The sequence below is a fragment of the Kogia breviceps genome, chromosome 11 (genome assembly GCF_026419965.1).
Source record: "Kogia breviceps isolate mKogBre1 chromosome 11, mKogBre1 haplotype 1, whole genome shotgun sequence".
NCBI classification, from domain to species: domain Eukaryota; kingdom Metazoa; phylum Chordata; class Mammalia; order Artiodactyla; family Physeteridae; genus Kogia; species Kogia breviceps.
In genome coordinates this window covers 39,595,254-39,617,328 of record NC_081320.1, presented here as the reverse complement: position 1 = coordinate 39,617,328, position 22,075 = coordinate 39,595,254, and positions in this window count along the sequence as shown.

Genomic DNA, 22,075 nt, shown 5'->3' with positions numbered 1-22,075 from the left:
CGAGCCACCACTACCGAGTCCACGTGCCACAATTAGTGAGGACCGCGTGCGCAGAGCCCGTGCTCCGCAACATGAGAAGCCACTGAACTGAGAAGCCCGTGCACCACAACGAAGAGTAGCCCCAGCTCGCCGCAACTACAGAAAGCCCGCGCCCGGCAACGAACACCCAACGCAACGAAAAATAAATAAATAAATAAATGCATTCATTAACCAAATAATCAAAAGTTATATTAAAGAAAGAAACAAACGAAAAGCAAAAATCTCTGCTGGGAATTCCCCGGTGCTCCGGTGGTCTAGTGGTTAGGACCCTGTGCCTCCACTTCAGGGGGCCCGGGTTCAATCCCTGGTTGGGGAACTGAGATCCTGCAAGCTGGCATCGCAGCCCAATTAAAAATGCAATAAAATAAAATATAACTAAATAAAACAAGAAAGCATCTCTGATTCAAGGTCTAAAGGGTGAGAAGGTGTTTATCGGGCCAGTATGTGGGCAGAAAACGTTTCCCATTTCAGTAAGTAGCACCTCCATTTACCCAATTACACACCCTTAACCCACATTCTCCCCATCCAATTCATCACTAACTCCTATTCACCTCCAAGCCATCACTAACCTTCCAAATAGGACTCTAACTTCCCTGCTTTACTCCACCTCCAAGGCCACCACTGTGCACAAAGCCAGTCTCCTAATGAGTCTCCCCAAATCCAGTGCTGACCCCTCCTAGCCATTCTCTTACACTAGCCAGTATGGTGTCTGAAAAAGGCATCTCTGCCAACCCCACTTCTCTCTTTATACCCTGCAATGGCTTCCCACCAAGTTTAGGATCAATCACAAACAGATGATGGACTGCCGGCTGAAAGACAACAAGGAGGTAGGGAGGGTGTCAGGTTAGAAAGAGAGATGAAGGGTCTGGACAAACAGCGAAAAGGGCTGAAAAGAAAATGATCAGCACTTGCACAACAGTCCTGATGCAGGCAGGAAAAATGCAGCAATAGTGAAGGCATACCAAGAGCCACTTTTGATTTCTGCAATGCCCTTTGCAGTTCCCCACGTGCTTCATTGATAACTGTGATTCTCAAACCTAGCTGTACATTAGAATCATCTGGGGACATTTGAAAATCTACCAATGGCCAGGCCTCACCCTAAGCCAATTACATCACAATATACAGTTCACTGGGGCAGGAATTTTGTCGGTGTCGTTCACTGGACATATGAAAAGTAAGTGGCACATACATGCTGCTCAGAAAATAGTTCCTGAATGAATGAAGGAAGGAAGGAAGGAAGGAATGCACCACTATCACCTGAGATCCAAGGAAGAATTCTTTTCAAACCTTAGGGAGTCACCAGGCAAGGACAGTTACCATGGCAGCCGTGGGAAACACAATACCAAGTGACACTAACACTCCCAGGAGCCCACACTGGTTTCCACAGTAAGTAACCTTTCTCGTTTCTAAAGGACTATACTGGGAAATACGCATCTCAGTAACAGCTAGAGGTTACTCAATGTCTGCTGGGAGCAGGAGGAAAAGACAAGGGCCTTACACACTATCGAAAGCCACGACAGGAAGAAACTAGGGGCCACGGGCAGAGACAGACAGGCTCCGACAGGCTCCAATCCCTGTGACATTCCGAGGTGATCCCATTGGAAGGGCTCGAGGACGAGAAAGCAGCCACTAACCAGCTACCCTGTCTCAGATATTTGGAGAAAGTCAATGCAAGTACATACCTATGCATTATTCCTTTCTGATCATTCTTTCACTGTATCCTTTCGGGCTTTGTGCAAAGCGATTCTTTCTTTGGTACCTGAAAAAGGAGTGGCACGTGTCAACGGATGAAACATGTCAGAGCAGACCTCCAAGGAGCTCTGCAGCTCAAGAACGAGGAGCTCCGAGTCCTGGGAAAGAATCGTGAAAGTAGTGTAGAATCACAAGGTCTTAGGACATCCTTTATATCAGCCCCCACCCGCTATCATATCACCAATCAGTGGGCATCAGCCTATACAGGAACTCTTGAACTCTGCAGTGACAGACAACCCAGCACTCTCTAGACAGATCAAGGCATTGCTCGTTGCTACAGCAGTCTATATCAAATTCACAATCTGACTCCCTGGCACGCATCACTCCCAGGCTGCCTTCTGGAATGGGACACCCCAGGGCACACCTCATCTCTTTTCCATCTGGCACATTTCCCAAACACATGAGGACAATGTTGTTCTTCCTAAAGTTCTCTGCTCCCACGTCACCCTCCTAAATCACTCCTTCCTGTGTTTAGGACTTTCAGGAGCCCCCAAGGGTTTCGCACCCCAAGGACATGACAAGCATTGGCATCAACGTGCCTGCTACAGATTCTGGGAAAGGGGCAGGGCCACACAACAGTCTGGCAAATGTGACTGACTCCCTGACGTGAGAGTACATCAGACAACCTCAGCCTCTCTTCAGTCCTCAGCCTCTATCCAAGGTTTCTCCATAGCACACTATTGACATTTTGGGCCAGCTCATTCTTTTGGGGTGGTGGGGAAAGGCTGTCCTGTGCCTTGTACGATATGTGGTACCATCCTGGCCTCTAACCACTAGATGCCTGCAGCACCGCCCCGACCAGATGTGAACCAAGGAAAATGTCTCCAGCCATTGTCAAACGTGCTGGGGGAAGGGTGAGGGCAAAATCACCCTCACTCAAGAGCCACTGCTCTATCCCATGGCGCTGTTCACCCATGAGTACTCAAAATGCTCTCCTCTGCTGGCTTAACAGCCAACCCTCCAGAAAGTCTATCGTGTATCAAAATGCTAATGGAAATTGAATAGTATTTATCTCTATAACGGTATCTCCTGACACCAAAGGAATACTCTTTCTCCAGAGGTTAAGAACCTCCCCGGTGCTTAATCCGCATTTACCTTATCTCCTACCCCAGGCACTGGAAATGACAGAAATGATCTGACACCCATTTTCGGGATCCGTTCAAGAAGTACCAGTAGTGTAAGGCTTTCTGGCAACCTGAACAACCGAACTCACGTAGAATATCCTGCCTGACCCTGGCTTTGTGAGACAAGCCGCAAACCTGTAGCAGGACCCTCCTCGCTGCTATTTACGGAATCGAGGCAGCTGACTGGAAAGCCGGTGGAGGTGAACAAGCCAAGAAAGCAGTGGGCTCAGCATGAGAAGCTGGAAAGGGTGACAAGGGAGGGGAGAATGAGCCTCAGCTGAAAAGAAAGGGGAAAAGTACCAAGCGATGATGAGTTCTCTTGACTGAAGAGAAGATACGCTGAAGGCCATCAGCTTGCCCTCGGGGCCGCCCTCAGCTGTCTGGGGAGCTCTAAGGGAAGGGTGAGCCTGGATCTAGGACTCCGGACTCCTGGTGTCGGCCCCCAGGCCTGACCATTCACTCAGACTCTCAATAAATAACTTGTATTCAAAGACCTTGCACGGGGACCCCATCTGGGAAAACATCGCCACACCCTCATAAGTTACAGGGGGAGACCCGAACTGGCCAAGCCATGACAGGAGCTGTGAGGGTGACAAAAGAGCATTGCCGGGATGCGACATCGGATCACCACAAGCCCTCCGCCCTCCTGGCTCCTAATGCCAGGGCCCCATCACCGCGTATCCTCGGACCCCCATCCTCCCTCCATCGCGCACCCTTCCCCAAGTTTGGCCGGGGCCTGGAGTCACCAGCCCCTGTTCGGACCTACCCACCTCGCCGCTGCCGAGTTCTACACATCCCGCTCCTTCCACGCACTTTGCCAATTCCACGGCCCTGACTGAGCCGCGCCAGCCACCGACCGCCAGAACTTGGCGCGCCCGTGAAGTGACTGTCGTGTGCCTCTCCCGCAGCAAGGGGAATAGGGCTCTGGCACCCCGGCTGCAGCTCTTGTCGCTCGTGTCTCGGTTGCTTCTGGCGCTTCGCCCGGACCTCACGGTCCGCGGTGCCAACGAGCCCCGGCCCGTGGTGCGCATCCCGCGGGCTCTACAGTGGCAGCAGGAAGAGCGGCAGAGCGGGCAGCGGAGCCCCCCGCGACCGGTGCTGAAGCGACCCGGGCCGCTGCTGATCTCCGCGTGGCGGCCCGAGTTGAACCAGCCGGTACGCCTCATGCTGGGCCCTTGTCAGCCCGCGCCACTGGCTTTGCGCGGCTGGAGGAATCCCCGCGCCCACGAGGACCAATTCTCAACATGTAGAAAACAAAAATAAAGCCTTGAACTTCCCTCCTAAGACTTGTCCTCTGTCTCCAATTAGGGATTCAACAGACACTTACTGAGCCCCGAAGATATGCCAAGCACTGGCAGGCACTGGAGATAAAATGATGAGGCAGGAGGGAAAGGATTAGTAGAACAGAGGGTTATAAAAAGGGAACTTACAAATGTCTGTGAAATTAAAACTGTGTATGGTGCTCGGAAGGAGCAGTTACGGAAGGCCGTGGGAGTTTGTGTCAGCAGGGAAGAGACTGGTGGGGCTTGAGGAGGGCCTCCCTTAAGAAATAATCTCTGGGGACTTCCCTGGTGGTGCAGTGGTTCAGAATCCACCTGCCAGCACAATTTACAGTAGCCAGGACCGGGAAGCAACCTAAGTGTCCATCGACAGACGAATAGATAAAGAAGATGTGACACATACATACCATAGAATATGACTCAGCCATAAAAGAAATGAAACTGAGCTATTTGTAGTGAGGTGGATAGACCTCGAGTCTGTCATACAGAGTGAAGTAAGTCAGGAAGAGAAAAACAAATATCGTATGCTACCACATATATATATAAATGTATATAAATGTTCTGATGAACCTAAGGGCAGGGCAGGAATAAAGACGCAGACAGAAAATGAACTTGAGGACATGGGAAGGGGGAAGGGTAAGCTGGGACGAAAGAACAGTAGCATTGACATATATACAATACCAAATGTAAAATACCTAGCTAGCGGGAAGCAGCTGCACAGCACAGGTAGTTCAGCTCAGTGCCTTTCGACCACCTAGAGGGTTGGGATCAGGAGGGTGAGAGAGAGAGACGCAGGAGGGAGGGGATATGGGGATATAGGCATGCATACAGCTGATTCACTTTGTTACACAGCAGAAACTGACACACCAGGGTAAAGCAATTACACTCCAACAAAGATTTTTAAAAACAAAAACAAAAACAAACAATCCGCCTGCCAAGGCAGGGGAAATGGGTTTGCACCCTGGTCCGGGAAGGCCCCACATGCCGCGGAGCCAGTAAGCCTGCGCGCCACCTCTACCGAGCCCACGCGCCAGAACTACTGAGGACCGCGTGCATCATAGAGCCCATGCTCCGCAACATGAGAAGCCACTGCACTGAGAAGCCCGGGCACCACAACGAAGAGTAGCCCCTGCTCGCCGCAACTACCGAAAGCCCACGCGCGGCAATGAAGAACCAATGCGACCCAAAATTCATTCATTCATTCATTCATTAACCAATTAATCAGAATTTATATTAAAAAGAGAAAGAAACGAAAAGTAAAAATCTCTGCTGGGAATTCCCCGGTGGTCCAGTGGTTAGGACCCTGTGCCTCCACTTCAGGGGGCCCGGGTTCAATCCCTGGTTGGGGAACTGAGATCCTGCTAGCTGGCATCGCAGCCCAAATAAAAATGCAATAAAATAAAATATAACTAAATAAAACAAGAAAGCATCTCTGATTCAAGGTTTAAAGGGTGAGAAGGTGTTTATCGGGCCAGTATGTGGGCAGAAAACGTTTCCCATTTCAGTAAGTAGCACCTCCATTTACCCAGTTACACACCCTTGACCCACATTCCCCACATCCAATTCATCACTAACTCCTATTCACCTCCAAGCCATCACTAACCTTCCAAATAGGACGCTAACCTGCCTGCTTTACTCCACCTCCAAGGCCACCACTGTGCACAAAGCCACTCTCCTAATGAGTCTCCCCAAATCTACTCCTGCCCTCTCCTGGCCATTCTCTTACAGTAGCCAGTGCGGTGTCTGAAAAAGGCATCTCTGCCAACACCACTTCTCTCTTTATACCCTGCAATGGCTTCCCACCAAGTTTACGATCAATCCCAAACTGATGATGGACTGCAGGCTGAAAGACAACAAGGAGGTAGGGAGGGTGTCAGGTTCGAAAGAGGGATGAACGGTCTAGGCAAACAGTGAAAAGGGCTGAAAAGAAAATGATCAGTACTTGCACAACAGTCCTGATGCAGGCAGGAAAGAAAATGCAGGAAGAGTTAAGGAATACCAATAGCCACTTTTTATTTCTGCAATGCCTTTGCAATTCCCAAAGTGCTTCATCGATAACTGTGATTCTCAAACCTCGCTGTACATGAGAATCATCTGGAGAGATTTTAAACGCTACCAATGGCCAGGCCTCACCCCAAGCCAATTAAATCAGCATAGACATTTCACTGTATTGCATTTTATTCCCTGCCCTCAAACATCCATTTAGACCCAGGAGAAGGAGAAGGGGATGTGACTAGCAATAGAGAGAAATTTTCTGCACAACAATGGCCATGGCAAGCTTAGGTGCTTTGGGTGAAATCTCTCTGGGAAGTACTGGCAGTGGAAGAAAAAGCCAAACTGACACACAAGTATTGCCTGGTGTGCATTTCCAGCCTCTGCCTTCTTTCTCATCTCTTGGTGGCAGGTGGAGGAAATGGAGAAAAGCTTAAACTGCTTTATAAACCGGCAGAAGGTTATAGCATCCTCTCACTATCTCTGCATAGGTTCTAGTCTCTGCAGCACTACAGAAGCTTTGCCCAAAGTAATGAACAGTTGAAAGTCAAATGTAATACTTCATCAGACGACTTAAAAATGCTTGCACACTGGAAAGAATTGCAGAGAACACAAATGGACCCAGAGCAACCTTTGCCAAAAGAGAATAGTGTGCTCAATGTACAGCCATAGCTCTTTTCCACATGAGCAAACAGTCAGGAGGATAAAAGAACTTGGTCAAACTCACACAAGTAAGTAGGACAGAATCTGGTCTGTCTGTCCTAAGCGTTGTGTTCTTTAACCACCAGGCTAGCTTTTCTCAGATCTGATTCATGCATACTGTAACCATATACCTCTGTTTGCCTCGAATCTTCCCTGTTTATACGTATGCCTGCTGCCGTTTTAAATACGGCCCACTTGGACTCCCCAAAGCAACCGAGAAGACACAATCATTTGGTCACTCTATACATGGACCACTGTGGTGGGGCTGCCCAGGAAGCTTATTTAAAAAGTGCAGCTTAGGGCTTCCCTGGTGGCGCAGTGGTTCAGAGTCCGCCTGCCGATGCAGGGCACACGGGTTCATGCCCCGGTCCGGGAAGATCCCACATGCCTCGGAGCAGCTGGCTCCGTGGGCCATGGCCGCTGAGCCTGCACTCCGCAACGGGAAAGACCACAACAGTGAGAGGCCCACGCATCACACACACACACACACACACACACACACACACACACACACACACACACACAAGTTGCAGCTTCCTGAGCCCTACTCCACATCTAGATAAGTTTTCTGAGGGTTGTCTCAAGAATCCAGGTACAAGTCTTTTTAAGTGCTTTTGTGGAACTCCCCAGGTGAGTCTTTCACTCTCCTGAGTTAAGAAACCGTTTATATGGCCTCCCCCAGATGCCCAGCCAGGTCCTGTTAAGGTTGGAATCCCCGCACCACATCACATGGATGCTCCCAGCCAAGTCATCTCTGGAGCCTTGGAGAAGCTGAATGGTCTCATGCTGGCCCACCTGCCACGACAAACCTCCTCCAGAGCATTCCCCTTCACACTTCACCTTCTACCACTCCCAAAGGCAGTCTGCTCCAATGAGGCCTGACTTCGTCTGTCCTAAGGGGCACCCGCTGATTCAAGAACTTTAGGAGAACAAGGTGCTGTGCTTCTCAACCAGGGTGGCCCAACCTCTAAAATGGTAGTCCAAGCACTCTCTACCTCCTGGGCACATCCCCTCTGCAACAGCCCAAGTACACGAATGTCCCATCTTTGCTTTCTCAAGGTCGGCAACAGGGAGTCCCCTCCTAAAGAAGGTCCTCTCTCATTGCCACACTATCCAAGGCTGCCCCAAATGTGCTTCCTCCCTGTGGGCCTGCTCAGGCTAAGGGCAGAGTCGTCTCTTTAGTCTCTGAGTCGGAGCAAATCGTCTTAGTAACACCTCTTCACGGTGTTGACCATGTCTTTCACGGGGGCTGCTGCTGAGCCTTTCTCTCATCCTTTCATGGTGGAGAGAGGGAGAGAGAGGATTCTAATGATATTTACCTCTAGGGGAGAGGGCGAGTGTCATGATTATGTGATCATTCGGTATGATGTCCTTTCGACAGGAATTTGTTTGGACTTTCACGTTAAAGTGGGCCCAACATTCCCACTTTGTGGGGTCATTCAGCACACTCATTTTGCACCTTTAACATCTCTCTCAGTATCACCTTGGAAATGTTTGAAATGGCATGAGCTCTTCCTCACGTTCCTATCAGCTGTGAATCCGGGGGCCCAACATGAACCTAACCATTGAGTGCAACACGTCTCCACGACCTGTGTTAACACTGGGGAGGCCCCTTCACCTCTAGGGTTTTTGAAGCCCTCGGGTGTTAAAATGGGAGGGTTCTATGAATTTATATTTGGGGCAGGACAAGGTCGAGAAGAGTGTGTCTCTGCTATTCTTCTTCCAAAATGGAATGTCTGCCCTCTCTTCCCCATTGGTTCACATGTCACTTGTCCTTCAGGCCCACTGCCAAGGAGCCTTCCCTGATTCCCCAGTCCACACAAATCTCTGCCTCTTAGGGTCAGGGACGTACAACCTAGCTGCCTCCTAACGTTCATCTTGCCTCTCAAGCCGATCTCAGGATGTGGGTCTCTCTTGCCCTCCTGTGGCCCCTGGGGCTGTGCCAGCCCACCGGCATGCCCCACGTGGGGTGTCTACTAGACTAGGGCATGGGTGGGGAGGCCCCGGTGTGAGGGCCCAGGCAGAGTACCTCTGCCTCCACCCTGCTCTCCTCCACAAAACTGCCCCTCCTCCTGAAGCCTGCCCCTCAACTCACAGGTTCCATACGATGACCTCACTAGCTAGTGAGGACCTCACAGGCCTTCTCACAGTTTCCATGGCAGGCTTACGATGCAAACGTGCTGCTGCCCTCAGAGATACTTCCCTACCGGTTCTCCACCAGAGACCAATCTCTTTGGTTGTCTGAGAGAGAATCCCTCACCAGACCTTCTGCATTTACTCTAACCTGTCCTACGTTCCCTGAGAGGGCAGTGCACGAGGTACACTGAGACCAGGCATCTGTCCAAGAGGTATGGTGTACGCACAACTTCCCCTGGCTGCCACATGTTCCCTGGGGCTTGCCCAGCACATACACCTGAGCACTTTCCCAGCTGTAACGAATACCAGTTAGCTGGGACACCTTCAAGGACCCACAGTGCTCACTGCTGAGGACAAGTGAAAGGTCATCCCTGGACAAGTGTGCGGGAAGGTTCTGATCTTTATCAAAGGAGCCTTCCCCTTTGGGCTACAGGATGCTTCCATTCAGACCCTTTCCTGATGGGCCTCTTAGCAAAAGACAAGTGCGTTGTTGCTGGCGAATGGTAAATGGAGCAGTTTGAGGAAGAGGGCCACCCTTGAACCGCACCTTCAAACCAGGCACCTCTGTGCTGTCGTGTAGACATCTAGATCGGTCCCGTCAGACACATCCCATACTGAGCGGCTGAGTACTAGGGGAGAGGGTTGTGCCATAGTCATGGGAAGGACGGAAGAACCAAGGGGCGGGGCGTGATGAAGTGCTAGTGAGACTGGAGGGCTGAGGAGATGGTGTCCCAGGAGGCTGGGTTGATGTGAGCCTAGACATGGTACCCAGAACCCAGTTCTGAGTCTCCCGATCACTCTGCCTCAGTATGTGGCCTTGTTCTTATCGAGATAAAAGGATCAGAGGACTAGAGTTCCCTGTGGTTGAAACAGGCACTGTAAAAATGGGACCCAAGAGGGGTTGCCAAGGTGGGAGGGGTTCTGAACCAATTTATGTTAGATTATCTTTTTCCAAAACTTGAACGATATTTCCATTAAAGCCTCACAAGTGACAGACTGCAAGAAATGTTTTCTCTGTTGTGGAAGGGAGAGATGGAGAGGATCATGCTTGCAATGACTTTCGGGTTCTACTGTTTTCCCTGGAAAAGGTGAAGGGACTCCCTCATCTGCTGCAGCCGTAGGCCCTAGGAATCGCTTTTGCAGCCAGGGTCCCTTCTCCAGGGACTCCGAAAGGTGATGGGCCAAGGCTGTGTTTTGGATGTCCAGGAGATGAAAGGTCTCTGGCCAGAAACTGGGAGAGACATGAGAGAGGGAGATTCGGCCAGGAGACTGTGCACAGCAGAAGGGACTGATCACTTTTGATTTTCTTTGCAGCAGCAGCAGCTCCCGTTTCTCCTCGTACAGCTGGTCACTGCCACGTCCTCAACCGAGGGTGTGGGGAAACGCAGTTGGGCTGCCATGGGGAGACATACTGCCGGGCTGGTGGCTACCGGGCCTACGGGGATGTTCCTTCGGCCACGCCAGCAAAGGTGGAAGCGGAGCAGGAGCCAGTCGCCAGACGTGCGCCCAAGAGAAAGCGCGCTCCGCAAGAGTCGGACAAAGATCTTTGCTCCCGACCCCAAATCCGGCGATTGTAGCATGGTGCCAGGAGGCGGACTCCACAGAATCTTGCTGGCTGAGCCATTCTCAAGAGAGGGCCATGGCAAAGCTCACAAGGTTACCACCAGACCCCCCCCACAACCCCCCATTTCCTGCTCCCCGAAGCAAGAACAGGATGGAGAGTCAAGCAGCACGCACCCTGCCCCGAGGTTCACATGCTCATTTATTCCCAGCCCCTTCTGTCCCCAGTGGCGTTCCCTACTGCTCGGCAAATTATTTTTCTGTAACAGATTTCTAAAGTTCACCACAGCTCAGACTTAGGTCACTACCCCTGTGCTAGGCACTCCTGCCACCCGGGAAAGGTTCCAAAGGTGGAGCAGCTCCAGGGGGTGCCAGGGATCAGAGCAAAAACTTGAGAGGCTGGGGATGAAGGAGTTTGGGCACAGTCCCTAAAGCATCTCAGTGGTTGAGCTTCTGTGAGAAGGCACATCCCCACTGTGTGGGGAGGTGGTGGGGGGAAGGGGTCCCTAGAGGAGGCAGCTAGGGGGAGGGCCTGAGGCTGGAAATGGGGAATGGCGTGCGGCCTCTGAGCGAGCACAGGCACTTAGCCCTTGAGGTTTCTGGGAAAGCTAGAGCCACAAGGGCCACGAGAGAAGGCAAGTGGAGCAGCAGTGGCCAGGTGCCAGATCTCTCCTCAGAACCTATACTTCTCCACGAGGCCGGGCCTTCCACGCTGAGGTAGGAGCGATCCTGGCCAGAAGGACAGCCAGCGGCAGCTCTGGGAGGAAGGGTGCTGCACTGGGGGCTCTGCTGCCATGGAAATGACTTCATTTCCTTCCACTCAAATACCGTATGGACTGGGTTCCTGCTCTGGTGAGTAAAAGGGTCGCTGACTCTCCCCAGAAGGTGGTTCACTTCACATCCCCAAAGTCCCTCTATTCGGGCCCTGGGGGGCGTGTAGCAACTCCTGAGGGCGCTCTTTCCTGAGGCTGGCTGACCGAAGTGGGAGTGGTTCCTGATAGTTCCCAGGTGCTGGTTGAAGTCCCCAGAGAATGGTCATGAAGGCTGGAGAGGCAAGTAGGTGGAGAGAGAAGGGCGGGGGCAGAGGGCCCCTACCTGAATCCAGAGCTCACAAGGTTATTACCCCCCACCATTTCCAGAAACTATCTCTTCCCCCATACCAGCCCCAATGACCCAGTACCGGGAAACCGGGAACCCAGAGCACTTGTGGCCACACAGACACTTGCACGCAGCCCTCGGCGTGGGCGGGGCCTGCTGCAGGCGGATGGGGACAAGGTGTGCTCCCGGGAGGCCTTGGACTGAAAGTGGCCCCCTGAGAGAAGCACCCCAGCTTGGACAGGAAGTTTAGAGGCAGGGGACAGCAACCTAGGGCGCCCCCTCGGAGCAGTGGGAGTGGGAAGAGGGCCGGGGGCAGAGGGCACCCGCGATGGGAGGCCAGTGGGCTCTCAGCAGAGGCCAGCTGAGCCCGCGGGACCTGCCTCTGAGCAGGGGCCGGGAGGGCAGTGCTGCCCTGTGGCTTACGGGCTTCGTGGATCACGGCTCTCCGCACACGGGTCGTAGGGTCCTCTGACCCTGTATCGCCTCCCTCACCCAGGGCCCCTCGCGAGGCTGCGCCGCTGGGTGGCCTGTGTCGACGGGCACAACCCCATCGCCCGCCCCTCTCAGACCCGCCGCCTCTGCCCGCCTGCCTGGCCCTGTGCAGCTTGAGACCCGGGGGACCTTGAGGGTCCCCGCGCACTCCGCCAGCGGCCTCTGCTGGGTCTGCTGCTCCTGCTGGGTCTGCTGCTGCGGCAGGTACCCCGTGTGCACACCACGGCGGCCACCTCCAGCACCCCAAGGCCGCGGGAGCGCACGCGGGCCCTGATGCGGGACTTCCCGCTTGTGGATGGGTGGCTGCAGTGTGTGTGGGCTGCTTGGGGCCGTTGGGGGCCTAGCCTCGCCCTGGGCAGTGGAGGAGGTTCGGAGGTGCCCACACAAGCGTGGTGTGAGGCTCCCTCAGGCTGCCCCAGGCCAGGCAATGTATCCTGCCTGATCCCAAGACCTAAGGGGCCCACCCATTTGCCTTGACCTCCCTCCAGCCACAACAACATGCCCTTGGTCCTGAGGCAGTTGCACCACAATGGGCTGGGCTCCAGGCTGTTAATCTGCGCAAGTTCAGCCACGGCCACACCAGCTTGGACGGGCTGAAAGACGGTCTCGTGGGTGCGCAGGCACCAAGGGGACACACAAGGTGTCACCGTGGCTGCTGGGGAATAGTGGGGTACTTTGGGGGCCTCTGAGACCACAGGTTAGTCACGTTGGAACTATGTTACCATAGTGACCTAGAAAGTGCCATGCCATAGATGCTGGGGGCTACAGGGGTCACCGTGAGCCACCCTGACGGGCATCCAAGTACCACAGAAAAAAACAACGCGTTACAGGTGACTTCTGGGCACAGTGAGCTGAGGAGGCGATGAGAAGCCCAAGGATTTCCAAGCCGCAAACCAAGCCCTGGCCTTCCCTCACTTCTGGTCAGCCTACGTCCCACACCAGACCCACCAATGGGATGCTGAGCACCTCACCCCGGAGCAAATCGACCTCATCCGCCTCACGTGTGCCTCCTATTCTGCTACCAGGGGACTTCCCTGGTAGTCCAGAGGTTAGGACTCCACGCTTCCACTGCAGGGGGCTCAGGTTGGATCCCCGCTCACCGGGGAAGAGGCTCAGGTTCAAGGGCTCCTGCTTTGAACCATCTTCTACTCAACATGTAGAAAACAAAGCCTTGATCTGCCCTCCTAAGCCTTGTCCTCTATCTCTAATTATGGATTCAACAGACACTTACTGAGCCCCTAAGATATGTCAAGCACTGGTAGGCACTGGACATAACCTGATGAGACAGGAGGGAAAGGTTCAGTAGAACACAGGGTTATAAAAAAGGCACTTAAAAATATGTGAGAAATTCAAACTGTGTATGGTGCTATGAAGGAGCAGTTATGTAAGGCTGTGGGAGTCTACGTCAGCAGGAAAGAGACGGATGCAGCTTGAGGAGGGCCTCCCATAAGAAATAAACTCTGGGGACTACCCTGGTGGCGCAGTGGTTCAGAATCCGCCTGCCAACACTATTTACGGTGGCCAGGACAGGGAAGCAACCGAAGTGTCCATCGAGAGACGAACAGATAAAGAAGATGTGGCACATATATACAATGGACTCTTACTCCGCCATAAAAGGAAATGAAACTGAGTTATTTGTAGTGAGGTGGATAGACCCAGAGTCTGTCATGCAGAGTGAAGTAAGTCACAAAGAGTAAAACAAATACCGTATGCTAATACATATATATGGAATCCAAAAAAAAAGGTTCTAATGAACCTAGGTGCAGGGCAAGAATAAAGACGCAGACATAGAAAATAGACTTGAGGACTCGGTGAAGGGGAAGGGGAAGCTGGGAGGCAGTTAAGAGAGTAGCATTGACAAATATACAATACCAAAGGTAAAATACCTGGCTAGTGGGAAGCAGTTGCACAGCACAGGAAGATCAGCTCAGTGCCTTGCAACCACCTAGAGGGGTGGGATTAGGAGGGTGGGAGGGAGACGCAGGAGGGAGGGGATGTGGGGATATATGTATGCATGCAGCTGATTCACTTTGTTATACAGGAGAAACTGACACACCAGCGTAAAGCAATTATACTCCAACAAAGACGTTTAAAAACAAAAACAAAAAAACAATCCGCCTGCCAAGGCAGGGGACAGGGGTTTGCTCCCTGGTCCGGGAAGCTCCCACAGGCCGCAGAGCAAGTAAGCCCGCGAGCCACCACTACCGAGCCCACGTGCCACAATTACTGAGGACCGCGTGCAGAGAGCCCGTGCTCCACAACATGAGAAGCCACTGCACTGAGAAGCCCGTTCACCGCAATGAAGAGTAGCCCCGTCTCGCCGCAACTACAGAAAGCCCATGCCCGGCATCAAAGACCCAACGCAACCAAAAATAAATAAATAAATAAATAAATTCATTCATTAACCAATTAATCAAAACTTACATTTAAACAAATCCCAAACACATGATGGACTGGAGCTTGAAAGACAAGAAAGAGGCAGGGTGTCAGGTTAGAAAGAGGGATGAAGTGTATAGGCAAACAGCGAACAGGGCTGAAAAGGAAATGATCAGCACTTGTGCAGTAGTCCTGATGCAGGCAGGAAAAATGCAGGAATAGTGAAGGAATACCAATAGCCACTTTTTATTTCTGCAATGCCTTTGCAATTCCCAAAGTGCTTCATTTATAGCTGTGATTCTCAAACCTCGGTGTACATTCGAAACATATGGAGAGATTTTAAACGCTACCAATGGCCAGGCCTCACCCCAAACCAATGAAATCAGAATATACAGTTCACTGCGGCAGGAATTCTGTTTCGTTCACTGTCCATATGAAACGTACCTGGCACATACATAGTGCTCAGAAAATATTTCCTGAATGAATAAATGAATGAAGGAATGTACCACTATCACCTGAGATCCAAGGAAGAATTCTTTTCAAACCTTAGGGAGTAACCAGGCAACGTCAGTTACCACGGCAGCCCTAGGAAAAACATTACCAAGTGACACTAACACTCCCAAGAGCCGACATTGGTTTCCACAATAAGTAAACCTTTCTCATTTCTAAAGTACTATACTGTGAAATATGCATCTCAGTAACAACTAGAGGTTACTCAATGTCTGCTGTGAGCAGGAGGAAAAGACAAGGGCCTTACACAGTATCGAAAGCAATGACAAGAAGAAACTAGGGGCTGTGCGCAGAGACAGACAGGCTCTGACTGGCTCTAGTCCCTATGACATTCTGAGGTGATCACATTCTAAGGGCTCGAGCATGAGAAAGCAGCCACTAACCAGCTACCCTGTCTCAAATATTTGCAGAAAGTCAATTCAAATACATACCTATGTATTATTCTTTTCCGATCACTCTTTCAGTGTATCCCTTAGGGCTTTTGCAAAGCGATTCTTTGTTCTGTACCTGAAAAATGAGTGGCACAGGTCAATGGATGAAACATGTCAGAGCAGACATCCAAGGAGCTCTGTAGCTCACAAATGAGGAGCTCTGAGGTCTGGGATAGAATCGTAAAAGTAGTGTAGAATCACAATATCTTAGAGCATCCTTTATATCAGCCTCCCTCTATCATATCACCAATCAGTGGTCATCAGTCTATACAGAAACTTTGCAGTGACAGACCACCCAGCACTCTCTAGACAGATCTAAGCACTGCTAGTTGCTAGAGCAGTCTATATCAAATTCAGAATCTGACTCCCTGGCAGGCATCAGTCCCAGTCTGCCTTCTGGAATGGTACACCCCACGGCACACCTCATCTCTTTTCCATCTCGTCCTCAGACCCCGAATGGCCTTGAACGATGCTCTGCGGGCTTTGTTAGCTCTTCACAAGCTAACAAAGTGAAGGCTTTTAAGAAGAGGAGTGGCATGACTGATCACATTCCCCATGATCACGGTGACTGCTGGATGAAAAACAGACTGTGGGGGCCACGGTAGACACAGGCAGATCAGTTAGGAGAAGGCTCTTCAGTCACCGATGTCAGAGATGATGGTGGCTCAGGATGGAGAGATAGTAGGGGAGGTGGTGAGAAGTGGGCACATTCTAAAGATATTTTGAAGGTAGAGCAACAGGAGTAAAACGAAGAAAATCAAAATCCCATGTTCCAGAGATAACTGTTACTTTATTTATTCTAAGCAAACATGGTCCCCTCTAAAAACCACAAAGCTTGCCAAGGATACTCTTCTCAGAGGTACTAACTCTTTACTCCTCACCCTACTCCAGCCTGGCCTCCCCCTCTGCCACTCTCCCAAAACTGCTCTGATTAAAGTCACCAATTCCCTCGAAGTTGCTCAACCTATGAGACACTGACCTGTCTGTCCTCAATCTTGTTTGGCTGGCAGCACATGGCATGGTTGAGCCTCCCCTCTTCCTTGATCTCTCTCCTCCCTGGGTTCGTCGACCGCACACTCTCCCAGTTTTTCTCCCTACCCCTGCTTTTCACACTCTTGCTGGTTTCACCTCTTCTTCTCACATGTTGAGGGTGCACCTTAGTCGGGGACCCTCTTCCCTTCTAATTTCACACATCCTCCCTCACAAATTTATTCACACCCATGGTTTAAAATATTGGCCATGACCATCTCCAAAGGCATCCCAATCTCACAACAATTGCGCAAAACACATCCCCACTCGGATGTCTTAAGGGCATCTTCTACTAAACATATAGTAAACAAAGCCTTGATCTTCCCTCCAAAGTCCTGTCCTCTGTCTCCATTTCTTTGTTCAACAGACACTTACTGAGACCCAAAGATATGCCAAGCACTGGTAGGCACTAGACATAAAATGATGAGGCAGGAGGGAAAGGTCCTTTAGAACACAGGGTTACAAAAAGGGAACTTACAAATATGTATGAAATTAAAACTGTGTATGGTGCTAAGAAGGAACAGTTATGTAATGCTGTGGGAGACTATGGCAGCAGGGAAGAGACTGATGGGGCTTAAGGAGGGCCTCCCTAAAGAAATAATCTCTGGGGACTTCCCTGGTGGCACAGTGGGTCAGAATCCGTCTGCCAGCACTATTTACAATAGGCAGGACAGGGAAGGACCCTATGTGTCCATCGACAGACGAATAGATAAAGAAGACGTGGCACATGTATACAATGGACGACTACTCAGCCATAAAAAGAAATGAAACTGAGTTATTTGCAGTGAGGTGGCTAGACCTAGAGTCTGTCATACAGAGTGAAGAAAGTCAGAAAGAGAAAAACAAATACCGCATGCTAATAAATATATATGAAATCTTAAAAAAAGGTTCTAATGAACCTAGGGGCAGGGCAGGAATAAAGACGCAGACATAGAGAATGGACTTGGGGACTCAGGGAGGGGGAAGGGTAAGCCGGGAGGTAGTAAGAGAGTAGCATTGACAACTATACAACACCAAATGTACAATAGCTAGCTAGTGGGAAGCAGCTACACAGCTCAGGTAGATCAGCTCAGTGCCTTGCGACCACCTAGAGGGGTGGGATCAGGAGGGTGGGAGGGAGACAGAGGAGGGAGGGGATGTGGGGATATACGTATGCATGTAGCTGATTCACTTTGTTATACAGCAGAAACTAACACACCAGTGTAAAGCAATTATACTGCAACAAAGATGTTTAAAAACAAAAAATACAATCCGCTTGGCAAGGCAGGGGACACGGGTTTTCAACCTGGTCTGGGAAGGTCTCACATGCAACGGAGCAAGTAAGCTCGCGAGACACCACTACCGAGCGCACGCGCCACAACTACTGAGGACCACGTGCATAGAGCCCATGCACCGCAACATGAGAAGCCACTGCACTAAGAAGCCCGTGCACGGCAATGAAGAGAAGCCCCGGCTCGCCGCAACTACAAAAAGTCCATGCCCGGCAACGAAGCCCCATGGCCACCAAAAATTAATTAATGAATTAATTCATTAATCAATTAATGAAAACTTATATTACAAAAAGAAAAAAAATGAAAAGCAATAATATCTGCTGGAATTCCCCGGTGGTCCAGTGGTCATGACCCCGTGCCTCCACTTCAGGGGGCCTGGGTTCAATCCCTGGTTGAGGAACTGAGATCCTGCAAGCTGGCATCACAGCCCAAACAAAAATGCAATAAAATAAAATACAACTAAATAAAACAAGAAAGCATCTCTGATTCAAGGTCTAAAGGGTGAGAAGGTGTTTATCAGGCCAGTATAGGGGCAGAAAACGTTTCCCATTTCAGTAAGTAGCACCTCCATTTACCCAATTCCACATCCTTAACCCACATTCCCCACATCCAATTCATCACTAACTCCTATTCACCTCCAAGCCATCACTAACCTTCCAAATAGGACTCTAACCTGCCTGCTTTACTCCACCTCCAAGGCCACCACTGTGCACAAAGCCAGTCTCCTAATGAGTCTCCCCAATGCCAGTCCTGCCCCCTCCTAGCCATTCTCTTACACTAGCCAGTATGGTGTCTGAAAAAGGCATCTCTGCCAACCCCACTTCTCTCTTTATACCCTGCAATGGCTTCCCACCAAGTTTAGGATAAATCCCAAATAGATGACAGACTACAGGGTGAATGACAAGAAGGAGGTAGGGTGTGAGGTTAGAGAGAGGGATGAAGGGTCTAGGCAAACAGCGAAAAGGGCTGAAAAGAAAATGATCAGCACCTGCACAACAGTCCTGATGCAGGAAGGAAAATGCAGGAATAGTGAAGGAATACCAATAGCCACTTTTTATTTCTGCAATGCCTTTGCAATTCCCAAAGTGCTTCATGTATAACTGTGATTCTCAAACCTCGCTGTACATTAGAATCATCTGGAGAGATTTTAAAAACTACCAATGGCCCGACCTCAACCCAAGCCTATTAAATCAGAATATACACTTCACTGTATTGCATTTTATTCCCTGCCCCCAAACATCCATTAAGCCCCAGGAGAAGGAAAAGGGGATGTGACTAGCAAGAGATAGAAAATTCCTGCACAACAATGGCCATGGCAAGCTTAGGCACTTTTGGTGAAATCTCTCTGGGAAGTACTGGCAGCGGAAGAAAAGGCAAACTGACACAGTATTGCCTGGTGTGCATTTCCAGCCTCTGCCTTCTTTCTCATCTCTTGGTGGCAGGTGGAGGAAGAGGCGAAAAGGTTAAACATTTTTACAAAACCGGCAGAAGAAGCTTATAGCATCCTCTCACTATCTCTGCATAGGTTCTGACCTCTGCAGCACTATAGAAGCTTTGCCCAAAGTAATGAACAGCTGAAAGTCAAATGTAATACTTCATCAAACGACTTAAAAATGCTTGTACACTGACTGGAAAGGGTTAAGTTGCAGAGAACACAAATGGACCCAGAGCAACTTTTGCCAAAATAGAATATTGTGCTCTATGTACAGCCATACCTCTTTTCCATATGAGCAAACAGTCAGAAAGATAAAAGAACTTGGTCCAACTCACACAAGTAAGTAGGATAGATTCTGGTCTGTCTGTCCCAAGCGTTGTGTTCTTTAACCACCAGGCTAGCTTTTCTCAAATCTGATTCATGCATACAATTACTATACACCTCTGTTTGCCTTGAATATTCCCTGCTTCTACATATGCCTGCTGCAGTTTTAAATATTGCCCACTTTGACTCCCCAAAGCAACCGAGAAGACACAATAATTTGGTCACTCTATACATGGACCACTGTTGTGCGACTGCCCAGGAAGCTTATTTAAAAAGTGCAGCTTAGGGCTTCCCTGGTGGCGCGGTGGTTGAGAGTCCGCCTGCCGATCCAGGGGACTCGGGTTCGTGGCCCGGTCCGGGAAGTTCCCATGTGCCGCAGAACGGCTGGGCCCATGAGCCATGGCTGCTGAGCCTGCGAGCCCGGAGCCTGTGCTCCGCTACTGGAGAGGCCACAACAGCGAGAGGCCTGCGTTCTGAGAAAAATAAATAAATAAATAAAATATGTTTTTAGACCTGAATGTATTATCTTTTCTTTCCTTCTAAGGTGCTATTATTTTTGTTCCAAGCATTATCAGTCTACTAGTGACCCTAAACTAAAAATTTCAGAATTACATTTGACCCCTATTCTTGCTTCTGCTTTTCTTACATCATCATCAAGTATATAGATCCTTACTATCTTATTAGTCCAGTATCTTTGCTGCTCTCCCAGGTTCTAATTTTTACTTCCCAATCCATATCCAGGAGACCAAATAATCTTCTCAAAGACTGCTTTCATGCTATTCCCTTTCACAGAAATCCTTCGATGGGCTCCTGTTTATTTTTACTGCCACACAAGTCCAATCTCCCTCTACATCTTTATTACAAATAACCCTCTTAAAACTATAATTTTAGACCAGAATGAAGTGAAAGTGTAATCATATAAACCAATTTTGACACAGTGAATCCATATCTAGGAATTTATCTTATAAAAATACTTGCAATGCAAAAAGATACACGTATGGGTTGGCCATAAAGTTCGTTTGGGTGTTCCATTAAGATCTTATGGAAAAATCTGAACGAACTTTGTGGTCAATCCAATACAAGTATACTCACTACAACATTTGTGAAATGTAAAAAAAGTAAAATAAATTATCCATTGAAGTGACATTGGTTTAGTAAATTATGGGACATTTATTTAAAACAATAACACAGAGCTGTTGAAAAGAAGCAAATCTATATGACCTGACTTACAAGGATACCCATTTTATATTGCCTCAATTTCTTGGGAAAACCCAACAACTCATATAATAATCCTTACTCTCCCATGGATAAACGTAACAAACTTTAACAAACAAATTTAAAACAGAAAGATAATACCTGCAGAAAATTCAAGCACTGTAGATACGTATAAAGAAATAAAAATTATTTAAAGTCCCATCACCTAGGGGCTTCCCTGGTGGCGCAGTGGCTGAGAATCCGCCTGCCAATGCCGGGGACACAGGTTCGTGCCCCGGTCCGGGAAGATCCCACGTGCCGCGGAGCGGCTGGGCCCTCAAGCCATGGCCACTGAGCCTGCGCGTCCGGAGCCTGTGCTTCGCAACGGGAGAGGCCACGACAGGGAAAAGCTTGTGTACCGCAAAAAAAAAAAAAAAAAAAAAAAAAAAATTCAGGCAAGACTTGTTATCTACATCTTTTCAGTTAAACAGTTGCTACCTTGTAACAAAACTGTAGAATGAAAATTAACTGTTACATAAAACTGTTAATAATTATATACAAAATTAAAATTTTTATTTGTATCGCCAGTCTGCCCTCCAATAAGGTTATACCAACTTATTCTTACATTAAAGCATTATTTGAGAGCATGTGCCCTCACGTCTCCAACTAGAAACTCTCAACCCTTTGTAACTGTTGTCAAACTACTAGTCAAAAGTAGTATCTCTGATTTTGTTTGCGTATTTTTGAATACTAGTAACATTGAATATCTTTTAAAAAGCTTACTGGTCATCTATATTTGCTGCTTTAAGAACTGTCAGACTTTTACCCATTTTTTCTAATTAGATTGCTTATGTTTTTATTAACTGCATATTCATATTAGCCTTCTGTATGTTACAAATATTAGCCCCAGTCCATCATTTGCTTTCAATTTTAGCTTTGTGCAGTATATGATTCACTTTAATTAGTCATTTTTATTTTATGCTTTCTAGCTTTTGTAGCATACCTAGAAGGGCTTTCCTCATAGCAAGATTACATTAATATTCAGCTATATTTTTTCCCAAGTTATAGAGTGTTAATTTTCACATTTACATTTATGAGCCTTCTGGAATTTATTAGGTCTAAGTTTATTTCCAGATGGCTAGAGACCAATTCTGTCACATGGATAATGAACAGTTTATCTTTCCCACACAGATCTAACACCAATTTTATCATAGATTAAATTCAAAATATACAGGTCTATTTCAAGACTACGCTTCAGTGATGGGCTTATCTATTGCTAAGATTTTACCATAAATTTAAGTTCTTTTAACTTTATACTATGTTCTGTTAT